Raw genomic sequence first — 8,382 nt, 5'->3', positions numbered from 1 at the left:
GCCGCCCACAGGGAGAAACACGTGGGAAGGAACTTCTGATGACTGCTTTCTCATGGGCAACTTCCCACCAGAGCCAGCCTCCTTGAACTCTGACCCACAGAAATTGTGGAAACGCTTATTCACCACCTCCTGCCTTCGAAGGTGAATTTGTTCAAGGTGAAGGGACCGTGTTTCCTCTTAGGAAAAGCACAATCTACACTGGCATCCCACCGCCAAATGGTGACTCTGGAATATTCTTCCAGAAACTAGCCCACAAAGCTTCTCTACCTAGCTGGCAAACAGAGACCTTGCATCGGGGGAGTCGGGCCTTGAGAAGGTCCTCTGGTGTTCCTCGGTGGCTCTAGTGGCCTTCTGAGCTGAGGAGTATGCAGCCCACGCAGAAGGGTCCCTTGGGTGTCAGCAGCCCCTGAATGGCAGCGCTAGGAGAAACTGCCTTAGTCTTTCTCTGTAAAATTCAAGCATCCGATGAGAGAACGACTCTGCTTCTCAGCTCTGATTCTCTGCACGGACTTCCCTTTCACCCCCTCTCTTGGTATCTGTGGCATCCGCTAGCCCTGAGCTTCAGGAGACAAAGGAACATGGCTTCTCATCTTTGAAACTCCCGGAATGTGCACAGTACATGGTATACAAGACGTGTTCGACGAGTGTTCTTTGCATTTCAGTTGCGAAAAAAGATCATGAACTGTGGTTGCTCGTATCTTCCAGTCGAGTCCCCAGAAAGCCAGTCGCCTCTGCCTGGAGTGCCCTCGCCGACCGTGCCCCGTCCTGGAGGCCAAAGAGCAAGCTCACGGTCCTCTCTCGCCAACCTGGCCTCTTCTCTGACTGCCCTTCGGGTGCCCCGAGCAGAGCCACGGGGACCGTCTTAGACCCGCGGTCTCCCTCATCCCTCACTCTCCCATCATCTCGGTTGCCACAGAATCCTCAGTGCCCAGTGGGACAGTGCCTGTCACAGAAGGTGTGCAGCCACCATTCATTACAAAGAATGACATTCCTGGCCGGGTGCGGTGGCTCATGCCTGTAATACCAGCACTTTGGAAGGCTGAGGGGGGACGATCACTTGAGCCCAGGAGTTCAAGACTAGCTTGGCAACATAGCAAGACGTTGCCTCTACAAAAGTTTTATTTGAAAAAGATACCACTTGACATCTTGCCTCCTTTAGCTGAGCTGACATCTCCTCCCCTGCGTTTTAGGAAGAGATACGTGTCCAGCAGAATTTTATCCCCCTATTTAATAATTATACAAATGTCTTGCTCAATTATATACTAACAAAGCTGGTATCCACGATGCCATCCAGAATACATTTTTTTAAAACTCAGGGGGGAAAAAAGGTGGTGGGAGGAAGCCAACAGCAGAGGTGGGTTTTCACAAGAATTGGAGGCACCAAATATCCCAGAAAACAATGCGTGTGGGGAGGGGGGCTTGCCTGAAAGTCTGTACAAGCAACTGCTAGATGCCTACATCTCCACCCCACCTCATGCACTGCACCAGAGACGGAACAGAAGGTCGTGGAAAAGTTCATTAAAGCCACAGTGAAGTATCCTGATTGGCAGAAATCAAACGGAGCAGCAGGGACTCAGACACTGCTGGGGGTCGGGGAGCGGGTAGAGTTAGAGATGAGCTTACGTACGACCTAGCGATGTCACTCTTAGACACCAGACTATGCGCACACAGTCATTCACAGCAGCCCTGCTTCTAACGCTTCAGAGAATGTTGAAATGTTTTTAACAGGCAAAAGTCAGAAGCAGCCAAAATGTCCATTCACAGGAGAGTGCGAAAACATACACATTTTAAGAGATGTTATCTATGTATTATTTTTCGAAGTTGAATTAAATCATGGCAGCCATGTGTAGTATGATGTTCACTCAACCGTGCTTCTGCCATTTTCTTTTTTTCTTTTTTTTTTGAGTTGGAGTCTCAGAGTCTCACTCTGTCACCCAGACTGGAGTGCAGTGGCCACTCCCGGCCACTACAGCCTCGACCTACTGGGCTCCAGCGATCCTTCCGCCTCAGCCTTCCAAGTAGCTGGAACTACAGGTACGCGCTACCACGCCTGGCTCATTTTGATTTATTGTAGAGATGAGATCTTACCACGTTGCCCAGGCGGGTCTCGAACCCGCGGGCTCAGGCAATCCACTCACTTCAGCCTCCCAAAGGCGCGGGATTACAGGCTGAGCCACTGAGCCCGGCTCTGCCATTTTCTTTGAGTGTTCGGCCTGTCGTGGTGACGCTGGCTTTCATTTAATTAATGACATCTTTTGAGCGAACATCATACTTAAAACGTGTATACATTTTTTTGGCACCGCCTGTAGAATATTGATCTGTGTTAGAGTCATACACTGCAACACTACACAGCAATACTGAACAACACTCTAGACCAAATGAACTCAACAGACGTTTATAGAAGATTGCATCCAACAGCTGGAGAATACACCTTCTTCTCCCCTGCACATGGAACATTCTCCAGGATAGATCACAAGTTAGGCCACAAAACAAGTCTCAACAGACCCGAAAAGACTGAAGGCATGTCAACCATCTTTCCTGACCGCAAGGATACGAAACAAGAAAGCAATCACAGAAGGAAAATTGGAAAATTCAAACATATATGAAAGTTGGCTGGGCACAGTGGCCCAAGCCTGTAATCCCAGCACTTTGGGAGACCAAGGTGAGGGGATTGCCTGAACCCACGGATTCGAGAACAGCCTGGCAACTCGGCGAGGCATCATCTCTACGATAAATCAAAAAATTAGCCGGGCGTGGTAGCGCGTTCCTGCAGTCCCAGCTACTCGGGAGGCTGACATGGAAGGATTGCCTGAGCCCAGCAGGGCGAGGATGCGGTGGCCATGAGTGTGCCCCTGCACTCCAGCCTGGGCGACAGAGGGAGACTCCAACTCAAAAAAAAGATCCCTGATGCACACAGGTACAAAATTCTTCAACAAAATACTAGCACGCCAAATGCAACAGCACATTAAAAAGATAATTCACAATGAATAAAGTGGAATTTATCTCTGACGTGCAGAGAAGGTCCAATATAGGCAATCACTAAATGTGTTGTACCATGTTAGCAGAACAAAGGACAAAAACCATGTGATCAACCCAACAGATGCAAAGAGGCATCTTCTAACATTCAGCATCCTATCATCATTTTTTAAAAAAAGTTTCAACAAATTAGGTATAGAAGGAATGTATCGCAACATAAAAATGGCCATAAATGGCCGGACGTGGTGGCTCACGCCTGAAATCCCAGCACTTTGGGAGGCCAATATGAGAGGATCGTTTGAACCCAGGAGTTCGAGACTAGCCTGGACAACATAGCAAAAGCCTGTCTCTACAAAAAAATATCAAAAAAGTTAGCTGGGCATGGTAGCATACTCTTAGTCCCAGCTACTCTGGAGGCTAAGGCAGAAGGATCGCCTGAATCCAGGAGTTGGAGGCTGCAGGGAGTCATAATCGTGCCACTGCACTTCAGCCTGATATTAATAATAATAATGGCTATATATGACAAACCCACAGCTAACATATTCAACAGTGAAAAGCAGGAAACCTTTCCCCTAAGATCAGAAACAAGACAGGGATGCCCACTCTCACCACTTCCACTCAGCATGGTCCTGGAAGTCCTAGCCAGGCAATTAGGCAAGAGAAAGAAATAAAAAGCATCCAAATTGGAAAGGAAAAAGTCAAATTGTCTCTGTTTGCAGATGACAATCTTGTACATAGAAAACTCTAAAGACGTCACCAAAAAACTGTTAGAACAAATATAAGCAATTTCAGTAAAGGTGCAGGATGCAAAATCAACATCCCCAAAACAGTAGTGATCCTGTACATGAACAACAAATTTTCCAAAAAAGAAATCTTCTGGGCCAGGCGCAGTGGCTCACGTCTGTAATCCCAGCACTTGGGGAAGCAGAGGCAAGAGAATTGTCTGAGCCACAGGTTCAAGACCAGCCTGGGCAACACGGTGAGACCTCGTCTCTACAATAAATAAAAAAATTAGCTGGGCGTGGAGATGCATGCCTGTAGTTCCAGCTACTTGAAAGGCTGAGGCAGAAGGATCGCCTGAGCCCAGCTGGTCGAGGCTGCAGTGGCCATGGGCAGCGTGCCACTGCGCTCCAGCCTAGGTGACAAAGTGAGACTCTGACTCAAAGAAAAAAAAATAAGTTGTACAAAGAAGATTCGTTTTGTTTTCCAAAAAAGAAATCAAGAAACAATCTTATTTACAATAGCTACAAAAAATAAAATACTTAGGAATAAATCTAACCAAAGGGGTGAAAGACCTGTACACTTATAACTATGAAACACTGATGAAGAAAATTGAAGAAGACACAAGTAAACGGAAAAATACTCTGTGTTCATGGACTGGAAGAAATAATATTGTTAAAATGCCCATACTATTAGCCGGGTGTGGTAGCGCATGCCTGTAGTTCCGGCTACTTGGAAGGCTGAGACGGAAGGATCGCCAGAGCCCAGCAGGTCGAGGCTGCAGTGGCCGGGGGCCTGACACTGCACTCCAGTCTGGGCGACAGAGTGAGACTCCAAATCAAAAAATTAAAAAAATAAGCCGGGCTCGGTGGCTCAGCCTGTAGTCCCGCGCTTTGGGAGGCTGAGCTGAGTGAATTGCCTGAGCCCGCAGGTTCGAGACCCGCCTGGGCAACTTGGCGAGACCTCATCTCTACAATATATCAAAAATTAGCCAGGCATGGTAGCACGCACCTGTAGTTCCAGCTACTTGAAAGGCTGAGGCGGAAGGATCGCGAGCCCAACAGGTCGAGGCCGTGGTGGCCGGAAGTGGCCACTACACTCCAGCCTGGGTGACAGTGAGACTCCAGCTCAAAAAAAAAAAATTAATTAAAAAAATAAATAAAATGTCCATGTTATCAAAGTGGTCTACATATTCAGTGTCATCTCTCTCAACAGTCCCATGATATTTTTCACAGAAATAGAAAAAAGAAACTGTTAAAATGTGTGTGGAACCACAATAAAACCCAAATAGCCAAAGCAATCTCTAGCAAAAAGAACGAAAGTGGAGACCTCACACTACTTGATCTCAAAATATACTATGAAGTGATAGTAACCAAACTGCATGGTGATGGTATACAAGAGACACAGAAACCAAGAGAACAGAATGGAGGCCCAGAAATGAGTCTAAGCATTCAGTCTTTAAAAAGGTGCCGTGGCCGGGCTCGGTGGCTCAGCCTGTAATCCTGCGCTTTGGGAGGCCGAGGTGAGTGAATTGCTTGAGCCCGCAGGTTCGAGACCCGCCCGGGCAACTTGGCGAGACCTCATCTCTACAATATATCAAAAATTAGCCAGGCATGGTAGCACGCACCTGTAGTTCCAGCTACTTGAACGGCTGAGGCGGAAGGATCGCCGGAGCCCAGCAGGTCGAGGCTGCGGTGGCCGTGACCATGCCACTGCACTCCAGCCTGGGCGACCGAGTGAGACTCCAACTCAAAAAATAAAACATAGAAAGGTGCTGAAAGCATGCAATAGGGAAACACCAGCCTCCCGTCAATAAATGGTGTTGGGGAAACTGGAAATTCACCTGCAGAACAATGAACTTGGACCCTTGTCTCACACCATGTAAGAAAGCAACTCAAAATGGATTAAAGCCTTAAATGGAAGACCTGAAACTAGAAAACACGGGGGGAAAGCTTCTTGACACTGGCGTGGGCAAGAGTTTTGGGATATGATCTCAAAACACAGACAACAGAAGCAAAAATAGACAAACGGAACCATGTCAAACTCAAAAGCATCTGCACAGAGTGAAGAGACAAGCTTAGGAGTGGAGTATCTGCAGCTCATTTATCTGCTAAGGCGTCACCATGCGAAACATGCAAAGAATTCCAACAACTCAACGGTGAGAAAGCATGGTCTATCACATGCTGAAAATGACCCAATTGAAACATGCACAAAGGAGCTGAGCAGACATGTCTCTAAAAGAAATATACAAATGACCAACGTGTATATGAAAAAAATGCTCAGCATCGCTAGTCGGGGAAATGTGAATCAAACCACAGTGAGATATCATCTCACACTTGTTAGGATGGCTGTTATTAAAAAGATGAGAGCTAACAGACGGCTCACGCCTGTCACCCCAGCACCTTGGAGGCTGAGGGAGGAGGATCGCTTGAGCCAAGAAGTTTGAGACCAGCCTAGGCAACATAGAGAGGCCCGGCCTCTACAAAAAAAATCAACAAATTAGCCGGGCATGGTGGCACATATCTGTAATCCCAGCTACTTGGGAGGCTGAAGCAGAAGGATCACCTGAGCCCAGGAGGTCGAGGCTGTGGTGAACCGTGATGGTGCCACTGCACTCCAGCCTGGACGACAGAATGAGACCCTGGCTCAAGGGAAAAAAAAGATACCAAGTGTGGAATTTCTTTGAAAAATTAAAAATAGAGCTGCCATACGATCCAGCATTCCCAAGACTGGGGATGTATCCCAAGGAAGTGACATCAGTACATCGAAGAGATCTCTGCACCCCCGTGTTCACTGCAGCTCTTTTCACAATAGAGAAGAATAGAATCAGCCTCAGTGCTCGTCAACAGGACAAATGGATAAAGAAAATGTGGTCCGTATATACAATGGAATACTATTCAGTCTTTAAAAAGAAAGAAAACCCACTTTTTGCAACCACATGAATGGACCTGGAGGTCATGACATGAAGTGACATAAGCCAGGCACAGAAGACAGATACCACACGATCTCACTCATATGTGAGAGCTAAGGTGGTCGAGTAGAACAGAGGGGAGTGGGGAGAGTGGGGAGATGTCGGTCAAAAGGTATAAAGTATCAGCCGGGCATGGTAGCGCGCGCCTGTAATTCCGGCTACTCGGAAGGCTGAGGCGGAAGGATCGCCGGAGCCCAGCAGGTCGAGGCTGCGGTGGCCAGGAGCGGCCGCTGCACTCCAGTCTGGGCGACAGAGTGAGACTCCAACTCAAAAAAAATAAAATAAAATAAAATATAGTCAGGCCAGGCGCAGTGGCTCATGCCTGTTATTCCAGCACTTTGGGAGGTGGAGGCAAGAGTATTGCCTGAGCCCACGAGTTTGAGATCAGCCTGGACAACTTGGCAAGATCTCATCTCTACAATAAAAAAATTTTTTTTAAATTAGCCAGAGCCAGGCTCGGTGGCTCAGCCTGTAATCCCGCGCTTTGGGAGGCCGAGGTGAGTGGATTGCCTGAGCCCACGGGTTCGAGACCCGCCTGGGCAGCGAGACCTCATCTCTACAATAAATCAAAAAATCAGCCGGGCGTGGTAGCGCACGCCTGTAATTCTGGCTACTTGGAAGGCTGAGGCAGAAGGATCGCCGGAGCCTGGTCGCAGGTCGAGGCTGCGGTGGCCGGGAGCGGCCACTGCACTCCAGTCTGGGCGACAGAGTGAGACTCCAACTCAAAAAAAAAAAAAAAAATTAACCGGGTGTGGTGGCATGCACCTGTAGTTACAGCCACTTAGAAGGCTGAGGCGAAGGGATTGCGTGAGCCCAGCTGGTCGAGGCTGCTGCAGTGGCCGTGAGCAGCATGCCGCTGCACTCCAGCCTAGGTGACAAAGTGAGACTCTGACTCAAAAACAAAAAAAAGGGAAAAAAATAGAGATAGTCTCACTCTGTCACCCAGGCTGGAGTGCAGCAGTACAATCGTAGCTCATTGCAGCCTTGAACTTTTGGGCTCAAGCAATCCTCCCACCTCACCCTTCCGAGTAGCTGGGACTACAGGCACGTGCCACCACGCTTGGCTCATTGTTTGATTTTTTTGTAGAGATGGAGTCTCACTATATTGCCCAGGCTGGTCTGGAATTTCTGACATCAAGTTATCCTCCCACCTTGGACTTTGAAAGCACTAGGATTATAGGCATGAGTCAACACACCTGGTCTAATTTTAAAAAACAAAAAAGCATTACTACAAAACTAAACAATATATTGTTTAGCGATAATTCATAGTCAGGACAAGTAAGAAGTAAAGAAAGAAGGATACACGGTGGCTTCAAGAGTGTTGGGGACACTGGTGGGTAACACTTTATCTTTATTATTTAAATAATTCATCTACGTGATGTGTCATCCTTTGTGTGTATAAAGTTTAACAAGATGAATAACCATTTTGCAGGTCATGAATAGCTGAATATTAGGCAATTTCATGACATTTTATAATAATAAATAAATAAGATAAAGCAGCCAAAATGTCCATTCACAGGAGAGTGCGAAAACATACACATTTTAAGAGATGTTATCTATGTATTATTTTTCGAAGTTGAATTAAATCATGGCAGCCATGTGTAGTATGATGTTCACTCAACCGTGCTTCTGCCATTTTCTTTTTTTCTTTTTTTTTTGAGTTGGAGTCTCAGAGTCTCACTCTGTCACCCAGACTGGAGTGCAGTGGCCCACTC

Source organism: Carlito syrichta, unplaced genomic scaffold (genome assembly GCF_000164805.1).
Source record: "Carlito syrichta isolate Samal-C Ts95f unplaced genomic scaffold, Tarsius_syrichta-2.0.1 Scaffold135894, whole genome shotgun sequence".
Classification (NCBI taxonomy): Eukaryota; Metazoa; Chordata; class Mammalia; order Primates; family Tarsiidae; genus Carlito; species Carlito syrichta.
Note: the sequence above shows the minus strand (reverse complement) of the source record.